We start from the raw sequence: 22,724 nt of genomic DNA, 5'->3' as shown, positions 1-22,724 counted from the left end.
CAGCCATAAAAATGTAAAAGTAATGGAGACAAGATTGAGGGTTGAAGATGGGCAACCCCCCCCCCCCCCCCCCCCCCGAAGGAATGTATTTCTGCTCAACCCAAGTCCCTTAGGGAAGAGCTCAGTTACAATCAACCTGAGAGTGAGAAGAAGTAATTCTCACTCTCACAAGATCATGCAAAGATGTACAAACACACATGCATTATCTATTATGCAATGATAAGAACTGATTTCTTTACAGTATGAGAGAAGAAAAAGGGAAATTCAGCCTTTCTCCATCGTTGATCAGCAGTACAGGGATAGAGCTTGCTTCTTGTAGCTAAAATGGAAGAAAGAGCTCAAGAAAGAGATGCTGTAATGAATTTACAGGCTTGCTGTCTTGTAAAACAGCAGTGATAGAAGAGGGAATATGGAGGAATTTGATAATGGAGAAGTGGGGGATGATGATGGGGATGGATGGGACCAGTTTCTGGCTCTGTGGGTGTTGTACATGAGTTTACAGCAAAGAAAAATTATGCTCAATGAAGAAAAACGAGCTCTTATTTATAGGAGAGGGGAGAGCTAGTACAAAAGGGGAAAGTGGAGTAGCACAAGACAAGTGTCCAGCCACATGTCATGAGATGTGACAAGTGGTGGGACACTTGGAAACTTGTGTGACAAGTGTCTTGACACTTGTCTCTTCTTTATGGCCTTCCTTTTTAGGTTGAATACTGTCAAGAATAGAAACAACCAAATTTAGTAAGCACAGTCAGAGTACAGAACTTGCTATTTTTAGAATAACATCCCTATTTTTTAGGACTAGCATTTTTAGGCTAATTTGAGGCTCCTAAAATTTAGGGACCTCCTAAAATTTAGGGATCTCCTAGAATTTAGGGACCCCCCCAATATGGGTATCATATGAAAGCTTTTTCCGTGTACATCGCAAAAATGGTATCTGAATCTTCATGTGACTTTCCTATGCAAAGAAATGTGCATTTCAAGCTTTCAGCCCACACATGCACATTATACAAGCATTTCATTATCATGCCATCTTGTTGATTGTAACTGTCTGTTCTGGTGGATCTAGCCCACACTTCAAGGCATCAATCCTTTCTGTGTGCGAGTCTAACCCTGATATGCATGAGTTCTAGTCACAGGCGCCCAATCGGGTCATATAGGTGGAAGTGTGAACTATCTTTTCTCTAACCCACCGTGTGGGTCCACCATAACCTGTGACCACTCATCAGTGGCCAGCTCCAATGCACTTTTCTTTATATCTAATTATTGCAAAGGAAATAAATTTAATAAATCATTATATAGACAAATTAATGAAAAAAGGATACAAATTCTGTTTCTATAGAGTTGTGACAGTGATTCCACACTCTGAGCATCTAAGATTGGGCCTTTTCTTGATTATCCTACTCCCATTCTCGAAGTAGTGTGAGGAGATGTGTCTGGGGTGACCGCAATTCCAACAAGAAATCGGTTATTGGGTCTGCCCTCCTAGGCCTCTGCCTTTATCCCTACCTAACGCCATCATTAGCACAGGTTGGTAATCTATAAGGATTGCATTGCCCTCTTTGTCATACGACATGTAAGGGTGCACATACAAGGCTCTTTGTTGTTTGACTCCTCCATATAGTGGACTAGAGTGGTGAATGGGTTATGTAGGGTCCAGGTGGTCTAGGTATGCATGTGGGGTTTATATCCATCCTAGGAATGGCTGGTTTGGAGTCATTAGGTGCCAAGAGAGCCAATGGGGGCCCCCTTCCAAAGAATCTTTGTAGCCTATTCACTAGGTAAGGATATCCATATGGTTGTGAGTATAGGAGTCTCCTTGGTAGCCTGCAATGCAGGAAACCATGGACGAACCTACTGCAATTGGTGCAAGGTCAAGAATTTGGGTCCTAAAACACTTAGCTAGCAAGTGGTTTCCACTACAATACACGCATTGGACGTGAGGGCATGTTGCTCATCTCATCATCTCTTGTAATTTGGCTAGCTCCACTGTCCTCATCTCTGCTAGCTCTTGACTTGCATCCGTGCCCTTTCCTTTTTCAAGAGTTCTTGGGCCTGATTTTTCACTTGTCACTGAAACTCTCTCAAAGTTTCTAGCATTAGTCTCCTCTCGTGTTGAGCTCTTGGAGCTTCTCTCTTTGAGCTGGTCATCCACTCTAATTGTCTCGTCAAAGACTCTAGCTAGAACGTCTCACTCTACAAGCTTGAATTTCCTGCCAAGGCCTTATAGAGTTCCTCACTTCATATTCCATTGATGAAGACTATGGAGACCGCTCTTTCGATGGGTTGCTCACCAATTGGGATTCTCTTGAAGAGACTCCGCATGTGGGTGACATAGTCTTTGATGTCCTCCTTGTCTCTACTTAACATTCATCACCTACACTAGAAGGTTATCAAAGTACCCAGGCTCAGAGAATCTCTTGATGAAGAGACCCTTGAGGTTGTTGAAGTTAGTTCACTCAGTAGCATCCAAACTCGTGTACCAGGTCCTACCCTTATCTCCTAAGCATAGATCAAAAGCTTGCGAGCATAGAGTAAGATCGGTGAGGCCGTTGGCCTCGCAGACTTGCTCAAACTTCTCTACAAATCCGTAAGGGTCATCATTTGGCTAGTACTTGTCTAATTGCTTAGCCATGATAGGGATTCTTGATTTAGCTCTTAGAGCGCTGGTTAACACCTAAACTTGCAAGTAATGAGGTTGCCATTGCAAGTAATGATGTTGCCATTGCAATGGCACTCTGCTCTACTAATGACTTATCTAGTAGTTGCTTTGTAAGAAGCTCACTCAATGTGAGATTGCCTTCTAGTGCTCTTTCCCTCTCTACGTCAATTCCTATTTGTTGGAAGAGAGGGAGAGAGACAGAGTGGAGTGGAAGATGACCCTCAGCTCATTGTTGTTCTTCTTCCATTATTCTTCCATCATACTAATTGAAAGAGACTTACACACATAGGTATGACTAACCAAGACTAACTATAGCTAAGTCACTGACTACACCAACTTATTGAATGTCACACACGTGTATAGTTATATCCAGCTAATATCAGTCACACACATAAAGATAGACTGACTGAAGAGTAACGGGAGCTTGATATTCTAACACTCCCCTCAAGCTCAAACCATCTGATAAACTCCAAGTAGCTGTCTAAAGTATATGAACTTTTCTTTACCAAGAGACTTGGTAAATATGTCTGCTACCTGGTCTTCACTCTTCACATGAATCAAGTCAATCTACCCTGTAAGAACCATTTCTCTAATGAAATGGTAGTGAATCTCATTATGTTTGGACCTAGCATGGTAGACAGGATTGCTAGCCAACATAACACTGCTGAGATTATCACAATGCAATCTCACTCTACTTTCCAGTTGTATTCCCAAGTCTTTCAATAGTTTCATTAACCAAACGGCTTTGCAAGCCGCTAAGGCAACTCCTTTGTACTCAACTTTTGTACTAGACAATCTAATAGTAGGTTGTTTCTTACTCTGCCAACTGATCATACTGCCGCCCAATCCAAATGCATAAGCACTAGTTGATCTCCTGTCATAGGCACAACTAGCCCAATCAGCATCAGTAAACCCTGTCAAGTCAAGGGATTTTCCATATGCATAAAGCAGCCCATGACCTGTAGCACCCTTTACATATCTCATGATCCTCTTGACTGCATCTAAATGTGGTTTTCGAGGCTTCTGCATGAACTAACTAATTAGCCCCACTTCATAACATAAGTCAGGACGAGTAATAGTCGAGTAATAGTTAAGTGTATCAAGCTACCCACCATCTATCAATACATGGTCACATTCTTTATGTCATTTCCAACATCAATTTGCAGCTTGGCATTCTGATCAAGAGGTGTCTCCATAGGCTTGCATTCAGCCATACCATACTTTTGTAACATGTCATGAGCATATTGCTTCTGTAGCAACCATATACCTTAAGGCATAGAGACTACCTCAATCCCAAGAAAATACTTTAGTTAAACAAGGTCTTTGACTCTGAATTCAGCTAGTAAACATGATTTAATTTTGGCAATGCCCTCTTCATCATCTCCAGTGATGATAAGATCATCTACATAAACCACTAGAAGCACATATCCATGATATTGCTTCTTCATGAACAGACTGTGATTTGCATCATCCAATCTAAATCCATGTTACTGTAAATAATTGATGATCCAAGCATTCCATGCTCTAGGTGCCTGTTTCAGTCCATATAAAGTCTTTTTCAGCTTACATACATGTGTAGGAAAGTCCGGGTGAATATAGCCTTTAGGCTACTCCATATATACTTCCTCAACCAAATCTTCATTCAAGAAAACATTCTTGACATCCATTTGCCATAATTTCTAGCCTTTGCATGCTGTCAAAGCAATGACAATTCTAACTGTTGCCATTTTAGCCACCGGACTGAAGGTCCCCTCATAGTCAAGGCCATATTGCTATGCATACCCTTTTGCAACCATCCTAGAATTATAGCATTCTAATGAACCATCTGACTTGCACTTAACCTTGTACACCCATTTGCATCCAATGGGGACTTTGCCTTCAGGCAACTCAACTGATTCCCATATCTCATTTTTTGCCAAGGCTGCATACTCCTCATCCATGGCTGCACACCAATTATCATCCATAAGTGCATCATCAAACTTTTTAGGTTCTTTGTAACCTGTCACACTAGCCATATATGCATAATGGCAGGCTGAATAACCAGTATATGTAAACCTGCCAACTAGTTTTCTAACTCTCTCAGATCTTCGTAACTGTGGCTCACTCTGAGCTTGCCTCTCATGAGGCGGTATATAACGACTCTACCTTACTCTAGGCATCATAATAGACGGAATGCCCAACTCACTATCCAAGCTATCACTGCTAGATGACTCATAACCTGCAGTAAGTGGACCTGCTGTCACATCCTCAAGCATCTTTTATTTTCCCTTATCCAATCTCCCCCTCACTGACATATCCATGCCAGTGGACGTAGGAGTACGACTCCGCAAGCATCCTGACCAAGGACTTATTGTAGGTGACCCATCACCTATAGGACCACTCATAGATGTACTCACTGTAGGTGTATTTTCAGCATTACTAGTGCTAGTTGATCCATCAGTAGCCACTACAACAAGGTTACCATACCGCGATGCCAGCTCATCAAAAACAACATCTCTGCTAATCAATGTCTCATGTGTAGATGGTACATTACACTTGTAAGCTTTCTGGTCTTATGCATAACCAAGGACACACTCTTGATAGCTTTAGGATTCAATTTCTTCCTCTTTTCATCAGGAACACGCACATATGCAATGCTGCCAAATACCTTCAAGTGTGAAATGTCAAGTTGATGACCATACAACCTCTCATATGGAGTTACATCATGAATCCCTGATGTAGGATTTCTATTCAGCATATAGACAGCAGTCACTACTGCTTCAGCCCAATAACCATTTGGCAAATTGTTCTCATTCAGCATAGCTCTTGTTGATTCCATCAGTACCCTATTTTTCATTTCTGCTACACCATTTTGTTGTGGCGTATAACTGCAAATTAACTATCTTCTGATCCCATGCTTAGCAAGGTACCTATCAAAGTAATTAGAGACATATTCTCCACCTTCATCTGATCTAAGACATGAAATTTTACATTTCAACTCATTTTCAGCATGCTTCTTGAAGTCCTTGAATGCATCAAACACATCATCCTTATGTTTCAGTATGTAAAGCCAAGTATACCTGCTAAAATCATCAATGAAGGATACATAGTAATGAGCACCACCAAATGAAGCATTATGAGACAGACCCTATACATCTGAATGTACCAACTGCAAGGGTTTGAGCTATTCTATACATGTCTCATAAATGGAAACCGTACTTGCTTTCCAAACTGACATGCATCACATACATGTCCAAAGTCATGATACTTGAATTTAGGTAGTCCAAGCACAATCTCCTTCTGCTGCATAGATTTCAGCTTTTGTACATTCACATGGCCAATCCGCTTATGCCATATCTCAACATCCCATATAGCACCATCATCATGTGCAAACATGGTTGCTTTCAATTCTGGAATTGATGTATCAAGAGTAAACATTCTGCCATCTCTTTGGCCTCTAGCAATCAATTTGCAGCCATTACCATATTTTTCAACAAAGCACATCTCACCTATAGATTTTGTTTTGCCATCTCTCCAACTGACAAAAGATTCTTGGTTATTGTAGGTAATGTAGTGCATCATGCAAGCTCTTTTTCTTTCCATTAGGCAACAACAAATGTACAACTCCTTTATGCTGAATAGTATGTTGGGTGTCATCCCCATTACAAACATGTCCTTGAGAACCTACAACCATCTCATCAAACCATTCTCCATGGGGTGTCATATGATTTGAAGCCCCTGAATCAAAGTACCATCTCTTATCTCTGTTTTGCCTAGATGCATTCTTAGACACATGTTGCATGGCAAACAATCTATCAACCTACTCATCATGAGCACCACTAGAAGATGCATAGTGCCCATGTTGTTTTCCCTTTGCCTTCATACCTCCCTACTTCTTGTAACAATCCTTTGCAATGTGTCCATATCTGCCGCAGTAATGACAGTCCTTATCTCTATTTGATTGATCATTTGACTGCCATGAACCAGATCCACCACCTCTACCATGGGGTGATCTCCCCTTGCCTCTAAAGACGCCAGATCCATGCTAACCGTATGTATTTGTGCCATGCCAGGCATTCTGCTGATGCTGTCCATAAGCATTTTGAGTATCTCCTCAACCTCGAAAAGAACCACGGCCTCTTTCACCTCTACCACACTGGCTAGAGTAAAGAATAGTGTCTCTACTTTGAGATGTACTAGAACCTGTATTCAGCCCAAGCTTAACTTCCTCATACAGCAGCAAAGCAATCAGCTCATCCCAATCAAGGGATTTAACTCTCATAGAAATAGACGTATCAAATGCTTTATACTTTTTGCCAAGTTTATTCAATGTCACTGCAATCATATCACCCTCAGACACTAAAGATCCAATGGTAGCAAGTTGATCCGCTATGTTCTTGATCTCTGTAGTGTAGGCCTAAATGCTTCTGCCATTCCTAGACATGTTATTGAACTATTGCTTTAGCTGAATCTTTCTTGCACGTGTTACATTTCCATAATTCTTCATGAGTATGTCCCATGCATCATTTGGGGAACTACATCCAGTAATCTGTATAACCATAGCATCTAATATACATAAGGAAAACCAATGTAACACCTTACATGCTCTCTCAATCCATAGCTTATGAGCCCTTTTCTGATCATTTGTCGGATTCCTTTCATATATTTTAGGTTTAGCCTCATCACCTATACATAAGGCCCAATAACCTCTGCCAACCAAAAAATTCTTCATACGAAACTTCCATAAAGCAAAATTTTTGTTGTCTAATTTTTCTCCCACAATTTGAGTGATATTGTCAGTGCCTTGAGCATTTACCATAGTTGCAACTTAGGTATTCATTGATGTATATAACCTGTAAGTATCTGACTCCTTTTCCTACAGTTCAGGACCAATTTCTTGCTATTCAAGACAGTTTCTGACAACCTACTTGCTATAAAATGTATTCCAACAATAAAAAAAACATGGTCAACTGAGCATAAACCAAGCTCAAACCAGTTTAAAAAATTCTATGGTAGTTGCAAAACATCCCAGCAACAAACTATGTCCATACAAGTATCAATGTTTATACTATATATACAAGTAGCAGTACCAAATACAGCCAGCCCACTGCTATAACCAGCAGTATTTTCTTTGTTAAAAAAAGAGTATTCAGATCTCAAAACAACCCCAAAACATCTCATTCAATTGTTGCCACTCTATGCAGGAGTTGATACATGTCCAACCGGTCGAAATATATTGCATGTATGTTAAGTGAAGATGATATGTATCCTTCTTGTAGACAATAACAAGTCAATACCCTGGTATAACCAGCAACAAATCAGTCCAAAATTTGGACTTTCAACACTCACAATATCCCAAAAAGCATCTACCACTCAAGTGGTATGATCCAAGCATTTGTCAGTAGCAAATAAGCATCACAGATACTTCAACCCTGTAGGTATATTGTTTCCAAATTCAGGACAACAACCAATTCACTGTTTTCAAACTCAGATAAGCTCCAAAACTGAGCATTTAACACTCCAATATCATGCTCAAATGCATGATAATAAGGGCATATACATTGTTAGGATGAAAGCCACTAGTGCCCTGGAATCACCTACTGTTTACTGCAATAAACAGCTAGTCTACATAGGTTTGTGCTGAATATTGCAAAATCTGTGAGGAATTTGAAAAACATTTCTTCTGCAAAGTTGTAGACCACATTAAAACGGTCAGGAAATTGTGGGCCCTTTCTCCGAAAACCGTTTTTATAGCAAGATATAGCTTTTGCAAAAAAACGGACTGTAGGCATAGTCTCCTTTGATGACGTTTTCTTTAGATCTGATGTCTTGATGTCAAATGGCCACTGCCAAGCCTTCAAGTTTCAGGCATTCAAGCTGTGATACCATGTTGGAAGAGAGGGAGAGAGAGAGGGAGAGGGACATAGCAGAGCGGAAGATGAGCCTCAACTCATTGTTGTTCTTCTTCCATTATTCTTCCATCATACTAACTGAAAGAGACTTACACACATAGATATGACTAACCAAGACTAATTGTGGTTAAGTCACTGACTACACTGACTTATTGAATGTCACACACGTGTACATCTGTATCTAGCTAATGTCAATCACACACATAAAGATAGACTGACTGAAGAGTAATGAGAGCTTGATATTCTAACATTGTCTTGTTTTTGCTTGCTAGGGCTAGCACTCGTTGTATCTCACGCATTTCTATGTTCTGTCACAAGCTTCTGGCTTGTTGTTCTTGATTGTAGGCCACTATGCCCTGCAAGGCTTCCTGCGCTAGTCTCCTCTCCTTTTCGAGGTCCACTATGATATCCTCGAACATCCTACTGTGGTGGTCCGTGCGGGTTTGCATATTGTAATTGGCGACTAGCCATTGGGTTTCTGTTGGGAAACCGCCTAGTTCAAGCTCTTCGTCACGTCTGTTGTTAGTACCTGACACTGCCATGTTCATGGTCTCGTGCCCCACTAGGTGATCGATGAGATTGATCAAGTCGAGCAGATCCACTCCTCCAATGGTGTTGGTCCTACTTTTGGGGTTCTCGATCACCCAACTACATTTCACGGTCTTTTCCTACTAGTGGGTTTGTTCTAATTGTTAGGTCTGAGTGAGTTCCTTATCTTTTACAAATAATCCTCAACTTACGCTCACTCTGTGTGTGTGTGTGTGTGTGTGTGTGTGTGTGTGTGTGTGTGTGTGTGTGTGTGTGTGTGTGTGTGTGTGTGTGTGTGTGTGTGTGTGTGTGTGTGTGTGTGTGTGTGTGTGTGTGTGTGTGTGTGTGTGTGTGTGTGTGTGTGTGTGTGCGTGCACCATACAAAATCAAGCTTTCTGCTTTTCTTAAGTGCACTTCAAGTACTGGAAAACAATGTGGGTGTGAATACAAAGTGACAATTGCAGCTCTCGCACTCTCATCTATGTACTCGGCCTAATGGGGCTCTAGGCTCGATTCCTAGCCGCTTCCTTTGGTCTCTAGGGTCCGTGCTACATCGTTCAGCTCGCTCAAGGTCAAATGGGGTCTGTTGGTTAGCTTGCTGCTCTAAGTGTGCCGAATATGCTAATATGAGTGTCAGGACTGTGCCTCGCCATTCGGGTGCGATTTCTAGGGTCAAGTGTGCCTATAAGGCTTTTGATTAATTCTCCTGTTACGGATGGTACTCTCTATCGTCTCGAATGCGCTAAATTTATCAATTCTGATGTGTCAAAAGCTAAATTTATCAATTCTAATGTGTCAAAAGCTAAATTTAGAGTGTCCGAGTCTAGTGTGTCCGAGTATCTGAGTCCAATTTTCCTGAGTCTAATTGGACTGGTCCAATTGATCAACCATCCGATTCTCGGACAGGTGTAGGGCGTCCAAGTGTCTGATATTCTGGCAATCGGATGCATGTGCATCGTGTCTGATTCTGTCAGCACGTAAACAATGGCAACAAAAATCTCCTTGCACCAACGATTTTTGGCCACACATGCTAACAAGATTCACCAAAATCCAAGGTTAGATGTAGAAAAAGGTTTCTGCACACTTGTTCCAAGAAAAAAACTCATGTGGCCTTTGACCAATTCACCGGGAGCACCAAGTCTTGCACAAGCTCTCTCTCTCTCTCTCTCTCTCTCTCTCTCTCTCTCTCTCTCTCTCTCTCTCTCTCTCTCTCTCTCTCTCTCTCTCTCTCTCTCTCTCTCTCTCTCTCTCTCTCTCTCTCTCTCTCTCTCTCTCTCTCTCTCTCTCTCTCTCTCTCTCTCTCTCTCTCTCTCTCTCTCTCTCTCTCTCTCTCTACCTGCAGAACCTAAAAATGAGGTCTGCCTTTCCCTCCCAGGGTCTTAAACCCTTGCTGGACTCAACCTTAGTCCCCCCGATCACTCCCCGTGCGATTCTAGCACCTCTAAGCACTCTTTTTTTCCATTTTTCTCCCTGTTTGGGCATGTTTAACAACATAAACCCTAAAGTTTTTTCCTTTAATTTCTTGGTCCTAGACTACTCTAAATGCAACAAAAATCAAAAGAAAAATACTAAAATGATTCCTCCTACTTGCCTAATCATCAAAAAACCAAAATACTTACTTGTTGCCAAGATTAAAAACCCAAAATCTCCTTATCTCAAGATCTAGTTTGCGGATCAAACCCTCACTTCGTCACTCAATTTGAGGTGCACAAGTGCTCAAGCTTGAATCCATTGGTCCCGGGTAGAGGCGAGCTCAATTGCCAAAACCCACGGACCACTTATTATTCAAGTGTTTCAAGTGAACACCAATGGCTATCTCTCACCTAGCTAATGCACCTTCGATCCTACTGGGGTGTAGTGAGCTTACCTTGATGCCCCAACAAGTTACCTCCTCCCTCAAGCACACCAGTAGCTCCATGATTCATGATGCGAGCTCAAGCAACCTCAAGCCTCCATCTTCAAGCTCCATCCTCCATAGCCGCATGCGAGACAAGAGAAGAGAAGAGAAGAGAAGAAGAGATGAGATGATGGAGAGCTTCTTCTCCTTGATATCTCTCACCCTCACACACTCACTCCCTGACACTCTCACACTCCCTCTCTCAAGCACACACAAGCAAGCAAGAAGGAGAGAAGAAGAGAAGAATATGAGTCCACTTTGCCACACACCAAAGAATGATCTCCTCGTTCACTTTTCAACTTTATATACAAAACCCTAAATCCCTTTTGGGCGATCATCCCCTTATCCCCTTTTTTACATGGCGGGCCATGGCCTAGGTCCATTGTCCTCCTATCTTCCTAGCTTCCCTCCTACCGCCCATCTGTTGAGATATTTGCAATCACACCTACTTTAGTCCCTTTGTATAGGACAGCTAGGCTAGGAAGATGCAATTCATTCTAGGAAGAGAGACAAATCCCATATGCACAGTGGATGTTAAGTGCTACCAAAGAACTCTATATAATGATGTACTTGAACTATCACTTTCACATGATGATAATGCAATAGTACTTGTCTCTTTCTGTCAAGTGTCTGTGTCATTGTTGTCCGTACAAAAGATTGTGTTTATGAGTTCAAGTCTCAATCTTGAAACCTAATTCACTTGCGTAACAATTGTCTACATTGTCATGTCAACATGAGTTGTTTCTCTATGTTCCATCCTCCATAGCTTCCACCTTTGTCATGCTCTAGATCCCACATCTCTGACATGGTATCAGAGCCCAATCGGGCATGGCACTACTCCTCCAACTCCATTGTACTCTCATCTAGCTCAGCTTGAGCTCAATCTAGCTCAGGTTAAGTCTAGGAGCTCATCTTCTACTCCTTCTCCATTTGACCTTGTGGCAGCCATAGCCACCATGCACCTATCCTACTTCAAGCTCTTAGATCTCTTCAACCAGACAAGATCTTGACAAAATTTCTTCTAGATAGCCCTGCTCCTAGATCTCCTCTCTATCACCTCAGAGCTCAACATTAGGCCATTTCAAGCTCAGCATTGTGAATCTACACAGTTGCTGCCCTGTGTGTCTGCCATAGCCAGATAGACCCTGCCAACTTTGAGTTGGATCTTGCAATAGAGGGCATAACTCTCCACGCTGTCTTCTACAAACTTGTTCCCCAACTTTAGGTGCTTCATTGTGGCACAACACAGCATGACATTGATCACCCTCTGCTCCAGCATTCACGAAATTGCAAAAATCTGTCTGGACTGTGTCTGCTGATGTTCGAGCTGCTGCCGCCATTGCTACAGGCTGCGATCTGGACAAGGATCATAAGACTTTGAAAGGCCTTGAAAAGAGCTACATTTCCATTTAAAAAATTTTTGAAAATGATCAACCATAGCTCCTGCAATCAGCAAAAAACCAGGCCCCTATCATGAAACCCTAAAATCCACCATAGTCAATTTTCCGCTTAAGCTAAAAAATCTCATTATTTTCTCTCTCCTGCCACCTGGAGCAACACACTGCCACTCTAATCTATTGTCCGATCATCAAATCAAGGAGGGGAAGAACCTGGAAAGATTGAAGAAGGATCGATGACCCCGAACAAAGAAGATTCAAGCTCAACATCAACACAGACATAGTCTCCGCATAGCGTGTTTTCACATTGTCATTACTTGTGTCTCTTGACACATTGTAATCTGCTCTTCCACTGATAAATCTCAAAATTTTGAAGTTGATTTGCTACTGTTCCCGTAAGTCTAACATGGGAAAAGACTCTCCAACTGCTCGTTTCAAGGGAGTCGGATTTCACACCTGGCAGACCCGCATCAAACTTATCCTGATGAAGAAGGGCCTCTGGGCCATTACCACTAGAAAAGAAAAGAAGCCTCGTGATGTGGATCTTGTTGTAACTTGGCAAAAGAACAATGATAAGGCCCATGCCATTATCAAACTGGAGTTAGATGACCGCTATATCCACCATGTGGATAACTGTGAGACCTCACAGGATACATGGAAGAGACTTGACACCTTGTTCGGTGGTGCACGGTCTAAATCATCAAAGTATGGTCTCCTGATTGAGTTTTTCAAGCTTAAAATGAAGTCCAACACATCACTTGCCACACATCTAAATTACATGGAAGGACTTCTAACCCAACTTCCAGGAATCAACATTAAAATGGAAGAAGATGTTTGCATCAGTGTTCTACTTAAGAGTTTGCCTCCTGAATATAATAATGTATCAACAACTTTAATCAACATGCCAAATCCTGAACTTGTTGATATCCAAGCATCACTATTAGAAGAGGAAAAGAAGCTAAAAACTAAGGAAGAACCAAGTACCTCTAGAGATAAGCATGCATTATATGTTGGCAACAGGTACAAAGGCAAGAAGGATCAGCTATTCTGTGACTTCTGCAAAAGGACCGGACACACCGAGAAGTTCTGCCATGCAAGAAAGAGGTCCCAAAAAAAGCCTATCTAGTTGTAGTTAAAGAAGAAGAAGAAAATGGAGCAAAGGAAGAAGAAGAAGAAGAAGAAGAAGACCACCAGGAGAAGGACAAACCTCATCAGTCCTTCTATTCAGATAGACTTTTTTAGTTTTGTATTTCCTAAGCCCTAATGTCTCAAACATAAACTTGTAAAACTCCTCAGTTATCCTTGTACTACAGCCTTTGTACACTTTGTAAGGCCCCTGCTACAACCTCTGGATGTCCATCGTGTTTGTGGTACACACACTTAGCCTTTTCTGCTCTAGTGTTTTGCCATGTTTATGGTGTGCCCACACTTTGCAGGTGTTGCTTTCACTAAATCCTCTACACACTTTGTACTTTTGGTTGTGATTGAGGAGGGGTGTTGAGATATTTGCAATCACACCTACTTTAGTCCCTTTGTATAGGACAGCTAGGCTAGGAAGATGCAGTTCATTCTAGGAAGAGAGACAAATCCCATATGCACAGTGGATGTTAAGTGCTACCAAAGAACTCTATATAATGATGTACTTGAACTATCACTTTCACATGATGATAATGCAATAGTACTTGTCTCTTTCTGTCAAGTGTCTGTGTCATCGTTGTCCATACACAAGATTGTGTTTATGAGTTTAAGTCTCAATCTTGAAACCTAATTCACTTGTGTAATAGTTGTCTACATTGTCATGTCAACATGAGTTGTGTCTTTATCTTCCATTCTCCATAGCTTCCGCCTTTGTCATGCTCTAGATCCCGCATCTTTGGCACCATCTACCTTTACAATTTGCACAAGAGGGAGCCTAGTGCTCTTTTACAAGAAATTTTAGGGATGCCTCACATTTAAAAGTGCACTTTTGCCTTTGCCTTAGCTTTTGAGACCGCCCTTGCGCTTTTGGCTGTTTCCCTTCCTACTTCTTCCACTGTGTCAAATTTCCTTCAGGGCCGCCTCTTTTAGGTCTCAACTTGCACTTTTTCACCTTTTTCACTTTTTCTTATGATGCGGTTAACACTAGAATTATGTAGCCTATTAGATTTTGCAACTTGTCCTCTTTGTCTCCCCCTTCCTCAGGACTGTCCTCTTCTATTTTGATGTGTATCATAACCTTGACCATGACCACCACCTTGGCCTTTGCCATGACCTCTACCTCTATTAGTAGAGTAAAACATGTATTTAGACTTATTCTTACTTTGAGAAGAAGAGGAATCCAAGCCAAGGTTTCTCTCTTCAAGTATCAACATAGAAATTAAAGTCTGCAAAATCAAGGATATCATCCCATGTATTCATAGATGACTTGAAGCTCTTGTATTCATCTCTAAGTTCATCTAAGCATGCACGTGTAACATCATCATCATCAACTACCACATTGATAGATCCAAGAGCTTCCACAATATTCTTGATCTTCAAGGTATAATCATTAATGGAAAAGTTCTCTCTTTTCACTTGGTTCAGCTCTCTGACTTGAGCTACAGCTTTCCCGGCTTTGTATTTACTTTGAACAGTCTTGCCAAATTATTACATGTAATAGCAAGGGTTTTGGATTCCTATAAATAGCCCATCATGCTATTGTGACACTGACTGGTAGTCACTACATGACTTTACTCTATTTTGCTCCCAATCTTTATTAGCCTTTAACTATTCTGCAATAGCATTTCATGCAAGAAATTTAGGTGCTACAACCATGTCTCATTCAATGTAATTCCGAACACATTTGCCCTTTAGGAAATTTTTCATCTTGAACTTCCATGCAAGATAGCTATTCTTACCAAACTTCTCACTAACAATCTAGTTGAAGTTGTTAGACATTTTGGTAAAACAAAAAACCTTGCAAAAACCTACAATCTACAAGCAAGCTGACACCAAGTAGTACACCACAACTAAACACATATCCTTTTTCGTTGACTACACAATAGTAACTGCAATCTATAATCTATATGCAAATGCCTTTTGTGTCTACGACCCAGCAAACACATGAATCCTTATCTATTCAAATATGTAACCTATGCATCTGCAAACAGCAAACACAATCAAAATTGCAATATATCCAAAAATTGCTATTGAGACCAATTCAAGTCTAGAATGGAGACCAAAATGACCTCACATGCCAAAAATTACATTGAAAAAGTCCCAAAGGACCTATTTGAAAGTATATACCCTGTTCTTTCTACTCATTAAGTTTCACTGCAATCAAAGACTGTAGCCCTACCAACCTTAAGAGCCTCATGCGGCTATAACCTAAGGCAAATCAAGCAAGGTGGAAGAGCTTCTTACCCATTGCTTGCTTCCTTGCTTGTGTGCTCCAATGCGTTCACCTTAGTCTTCAAACTATTAAAATGTCAGATCTAGAGCATGGCTATGGAGGTTGAAAGAGGAAGAGTGAGCTCATGAGGTAACAAACATCAAGACCAAATGTCACACAAGTGAATTAGGTTCCAAGATGGAAGCTTGGACTCATAAACACAATCTTCTGTGTTGACAATGACACAGACACTTTGCTGGAAGTACAAAAGTACTATGACATTGCATTCAAAATGAGAGCAAGTACAATGCTTTATAGGAATAGACTAGGCTACACTTTCCACCACTGTGCATACGAGATTCTGCACCTGAGCCCACTACTCCATACAAAGAGGCTAAGCCAGGTGTGATTGCCAATATCTCAACACAAACAAGCTCTGTGCAACCATGGGACAGCTCTGATACAATGCAAACAGACAAGAGGAGAGAGAGGTAAAGCATTCAAGAGCACACATACACACACAAACAATGGAGACTTTAGAACACATAGAGAGAGGGTTGAAATCTTCTCCTTCTTCTTCTTCTTTATTCTTCACACAAAAAGAACTTAGTCTATAACATGATAAAAATCTAATATGAAAGTACCACAACGTATGTATACACGGTCACTAAGTGTGAATCCGTTAAAGAAAGAACAAGTGGCACAATGAATGTGCCAGCTCATGTAGATCTCAACATTTCAACAGCTTTCGCCATGAAAAGACCAAGCATGAGACATTAAGAGATAAAGAGAGAAAGAAGAGTGCTTCTAAATTAAATTTTTCCTTTCTTTTTCCATTATTTCAAAGATAGAGAAAAAAACACAAAAATAAAGAAAAATGTAGAAAAAAGCATCTACATGCTTTTTGAGGGCAACCACTACCCATCATCTCATCATTATCAACAAGTTGCCATGCTATTGGAGTCTTCCTTGTTTTGTCATTCTTTTCAACCTCATGATCATCAGCAATACCCATCATTATCTCTATCATCACCAACACTAGTAGCCAAACATCTTCCTCTTCACCAAAAAGATTACACAATGTATTGCTACCTTATTGTGGTCGCCTAATCACACTGTCTTGCTATTTATCACGACTGGCTACTCCAAATTACGCCCTCATCATCATGACAAATTCTCATCATCACAATCATCATCATCATCATCATTAAGACATGTAAAAAGGATTGCACCCTATGTTGATTGATGCCCTACCATGGCTATCCAAACCATGCCACCTATCTAGATTGCACTTGTTGATGCACCTGCATACTACCCTACAACTTGATTGCTTAGGCCTAAATGGACTTCACTATTAACCTTAGTCTATGCATTGTAGGTGTAAGGTTTTCTTTAATGTTCATGTGAGGTGTAAGCTACAAGATGTATCTCTTGAGAACACAATGTGATGTTTTATATGTGGGAACTCGATGTGTGGAATTCTATAGAGAATCAAAGTTTGTCGCATTCTATCATATTATTGCCAATTTTATTTTGTTCTTTCTTAATTATGGTTTAGATTTATAGGTTCATAATCCTTGACTATGGGAAGTATTCATCTCTAAGCAACAATATGTCTTTATGTAGTGTTTGTTGTGTATTAGATTTAAACAATTATACTTGGCAATCTTACAAGATTCTCATGGTATAATGTAATGGCTAAAAAAGTTCATGTAATTTTTGGTTGAGAGAAAGGTGACCTTTTCCGTGTAGGCACAAGAAATATGGTTATTTTCAGCATGAAAAAGCCTCAAGATGTTTCGAGAATTTAATGAGTTTTTTAACATTCAAGCATTTTGTGAGTTTTTTTCAATGGAGAACGAGGTAGATACATTAAAATGCTCTATATTTATGTATTTTACAAGGCATTCACAAATTCAAGAAGATAGACATTCAGGCAATGCAAGTAATTTTAGGCATTCATGCAATGTAGGCACTTTCAAGAGGTAGTGCAAGTAGTTCTAGGAAATTTTAGGCATTCAAGAAATGCATGCAGTTTTAGGTAGCACACCTGGTTCCATGTAATTTCAAGCATTAAGATAGTGTAGGTAGTTTCAAGCATTCAAACAGTGCATGTAGTCCCATGCAATGTCTAGCATTCACATTATTCAAGCTATTTTGTATAGTACAAAAAATCACTCAGTTTCGTGTAGTGCAAAGTTCAAATCACATATTAAAATAACTTTCAATAAATTTATTTTTTCATGGGGTTTCTAAGAAATTTATACATTCAAGTTTTGAATGTTGAATTTTCAAGCTTTAACCTTTCTTGATGGCTAAGAATAAGAAGAAATAGTATAATATATGATATGAACATGGGTGCCATACAAAGAAATGTTTATATGTGCATCATGCTTGTGCCAAAGGAAAATCAATAAAGTCATTTTGCATGGTTGATTATATAAGGAGTTGTTTGGTATATATAAAAAGTTTACTTCAGCATCAAAGCATGGGTCAAGTTCAAAGATAGAGAAAGCATGGGATAAGTTAAATTCCTTTGAAAGTTTGCTTGAAGAAGCTTATGAATGGAATGAGGATCGTAAAGGTAAAAAAAAGTGAAATCTTGCTCGAATTAAAAGTGCATCAAACCTTGAAAAGTGCACTTGCAAAGCTCAAAGAGAAGTATGAAGATGCTTTAGATTCAGATTTCTATTCAAGTGAGGATGATGATCGGTGCCTTCCACCTATAGACTTGCCAAATATTGAGACAAAGGGAGCAAGAGAGGGCAAGAGCCAAACAAGACAAGGATCCTTAAGTGCCCCATACTCAACAAAAAAGCTTGCCAATTAGGAAGTGAAGCATCACATATCTTGCATCGACAAATTCAAGATCTTTTCAGTATTTTGGTCTTTTTTTAGCAACTACAATCAACCTTCAATAAGTTTTAATCAAGAAGGAAGCAATGAAGAAGAAATCAACAAGGAAGAGGACCAGTTAAGCAATCAAGAAGAAATCAGTAAGGAAGATGATAAGTTAAGTGAACAAGAAGATAAGTTGTGCAATCAAGATGGTAATGTTTTCATGGATGAAAAATTTGAATATCATGGTTTTCTCAATGAGGATATTATCATGGATGAATTATTTTTCCCCTTGTTGATTTTGAGAAAGTTGATGCAACTATTAAGTTGGATTCTAATGAAGAGACTTTGCAAGTACATGAAGTATCACTACCCATAGTGTGCAATGTACCATCTCTGGATGTATTTGTTGACTAAACCCATGTTTCTAGCACAAGGGATACTATTTCAAATTATTACATTGTTCAACCTAAATAAATTCAACATTTTCTATCACTGTAAATATACAAATGAATTTCCCATATGTGTAGTTTTCATGACAACAAGTTTCACGATATCAAATGATCAATTTTCAACAATGTTCAAGTTTAAGCAATTGGCTAAATATCAAGAATTACACAAATCAATCAATTTATGTAGTTTTTCCTAAATATTCGCATGAGATATGTTTCATCAATCAATCCCCAATTGATATGATTCAGTGTTTCATTTGAACTCGAAAGGAAAGGAACATTTCACATACTTCAATAGCTGAAGCTTTATCTATCGACTTCAAGAATAGAAAGCATTGTTGTAACAAGAGATTTATCAAGTTAAGAATGCAATGGTTTTGCAAATTTCCCATTTATTGAGATTAATACAACTCTTGAATAGGTTTTTTTGTAGAAGAATAATGATATTGCATAAATCTTATACTCGATTACCATTTTTCATATTTCAAGTCGGGATATTATTATTGAGGATTTGTATGCATCAAATGATGATATTGTTGATATTTTAGTTTAAATTGATATTTTTGAAGTTTTTTAGGAATCTTATTAGTTTATCAATGAAGTTGGAACAAATAGAATTATGCAGGTGCCAAAAGTGAATATCTATGCAGTTTATTTTATAGCAGGAATGGTTGGTATTGATTGGATTAATCAATCTTTGAGCCTACCAGAATTGTTTCTAAATGAGCTAGATAAAAATAGCAAATGCAATTTTCTATATCAAGAAGTGTTCAAATCCTTTATTCCTAAAATGATTTTTCAAGCTTGCTAAATTTTCATATTTGCAGCAAATTTCAACAATTTAGGAGTTTTAGACATGCCAGAAATCTTGAATTTACAAGATGGACTACAGAGACTTGAATTCCTACAACCCAAATTCTTGACAAAACAACATGAATTCTTACAACAACAAAAGTGTTGCAATAGCGTGAAAAGCAAGAAATACATCAAGAATTATTGCAACAACTAAAGAACAACAAATACAATAGTATTGCTCAAAGTTACTTGATACCTAAGTTGTTTTTTGCTCAAGGCAACCTGCAAGCAAAACTTATATGTGAAGCATTGGTTTGGATTGATGTTGGAAAGGACTTTATAGATGATATGATGCAAATTGATGTTATGGAAGATTATGATACAGAGGCAGATGCAATGTCATATTGTTTTCTTTTGTAGGTTCTCTTGAATTATCTTGCAAATATTTTTAATATCTTCACCGAGATCTAGGTTGTGTGATACATTGCCATACATTTCTTCGAGCATCATTGCCATATTTTTTCACCAATGTTCCTACTCTTTGAGCATGCAATAGCAGTACACTTATTCAATTATGGTTCTATCTTTATTCTCTATGATGTTATATGGATGTTATTATATATAATGGGTTTTCATAAGATTTTGAAGGGATCTTTTATGTGAAATCAATGGAAGATAAGTTGAGGTTGGAGCATGAGCTATAGCAATTGCAGAATGAGTATGCAACTTTGACAATTCAATTGTGTTTGGCGAGCAAAGAAAGTGGTGCACTTCACCCACAATGGACATCATGCTCCATCACACACAAAAAACACATCAATCCTAAGAAGCAATTTAGAGTGGCTTAGGATTATGTGATACAAATGGTTGTTGAGAAGGGAGTGATGAATAAAGCAATGGATATGCATGCAATTCAATTTTTTATGCTGTTGATGAAGTGGAAAAAGTGTTGAATAATCAAAAGATGGTCAAGGATTGGGAATTACATATTTCAAAAAAGAAGAAGTGCAAAAATTAGGGAAGTAAAAAGTGCAAATGACTAGTGTTGTTGATTTTGAGATGTCTAACACTGCTTGGAAACTATTCTCATACAAATCTTTATTTATCCATGATTGATTCAATTGTATATGCTACCAAATTCATAGTAATATTAATGGCATGTTACTTTCCCTTTTTATCTATGCAATGTGTTGGCTAGGCAACTACACAATAGGGTTGCAAGCACTCCTATTATTGCATCTAGGCTCTACTTTGTGATTGCTCGATGTGTCTCATTCTAGGTTGCAAGACTCTAGCTAGGGTCTAGTTAATTGCTCTATCCTTAGTTTTGCCTAATAAAGAATCAAGGGAATTAGTGGATTCAGGTCTTGCTTTCACAAGCCAATTCACTAGGTTGTGCCAAGGGGAGGCCTAAATGGACCACACTATTAACCTTAAATCTATGCATTGTAGGTATAAGGTTATCTTTAATATTCATGCGGCATGTAAGTTGTAAGATGTATCTTTTGAGAGTACAACGTGATGTTATGTGTGTGGGGGTTGAGGGTGTGGAATTCTACAAAGAATCAAAGATCATTCTTGTCACATTCCATCATGTCCTTACCATTGTTCTTTTGTTTTTTGTTATTTATGGTTTAGATTTACGAGTTCATAGTCCCTAACTGTGTCATGTATTTGTTTTTGAGTAGTAATATGTCTCCATGCAGTGTTTGTTGTGTATTAGATTAGAAAATTACATTGATCATCACAATCGTCATCTTCTTTGCCATCAACATCAACATAATCAACACCATAATCTCCATCACAATCCCCATCAAGAAGATCATCCTCAGCACCATGGCTTGCCCAAATTGCACCATGCCCATATTGCCTTATTGCAAGCCACCCTGCTACACACACATTGCCCCTATCTACCTTCATCATCATGAGTATCATCTTGGTTTGTAGAACCCCCATAACCATCACCATAATTAGCAACACCATCTACATCTTCATCTTTGCCTCTTCCATCAATAGGTCATTTGTTGATTCGTGGGGGGCTAGGCATCTTCACAGAGCTTGGACAAATTGTGGTAGTATCAAAGGTGTTAAGTTAGCACCAACATCCTCTACAAAGCAGCCTAGAAATTGTAGCAGCATATGTGGCATTGTCTTTAATGTCTTCATCTTTTGTATGAGTAGCAAGAGCCTAAACATTGTCTCCATCAACATCTCAATGTCTACAACATCTCCCTCACCACTAACATCATCATCTGGTTGCAACTTCACCTCTTCCACTACCCCCGACATCTTCTTTGTTACACCCTATGCCCTCTTCTTTCACTTCTTTCTCTCCAACACATGTGCTTCGTCTGCCATGCTTGCAACAGCACTCAATAGGAGGAGGAATGGCTAAGAGGAAGAGATGCCATAAAGAGAGAGAATTTCCAAGAGAAGGAAGTAGAGCTAGAGAGAGAGCTTCAAACAACCATTGGACAAGAAGTAAGAGTTTATTACAAAGTTTGTGCATAGCATTGAATATATTGGTTGCATCTACCTAGCAAGGGATTTACTATATGCATTAAAGAAAGAGAGAGGAAGGAGGGAGATTGCATGATAACTTATCATCTCTAACACCCATCTTGTTCGCAAGGTTGGGTGGAGAGAGAATATCTAATGGATAGGAGATTCCTATTTACATCATTCAATGATTACCTAACATGTTAATTTCAAATTCTTGATTGATTAAGGTTGTTGGAATTGAGGTGCATTGAATTCCTTAGTTTTCTATGGTTCCACATACATACACAATGCATAGAGCATAGTGCACGGAACACATGTAAACTAGTACACATGCATACGTGCATATGTGCATATCACCCACTACATAGATAGGCCTATACTAGATCTTCTTTACTCTTTCCTTTGTCCACATGACA

Source organism: Lygodium microphyllum, chromosome 28, assembly GCF_053477565.2.
Source record: "Lygodium microphyllum isolate KBCC chromosome 28, Lygodium_microphyllum_v1.1.10, whole genome shotgun sequence".
Lineage (NCBI taxonomy): Eukaryota > Viridiplantae > Streptophyta > Polypodiopsida > Schizaeales > Lygodiaceae > Lygodium > Lygodium microphyllum.
This window is presented reverse-complemented; position numbering follows the sequence as displayed.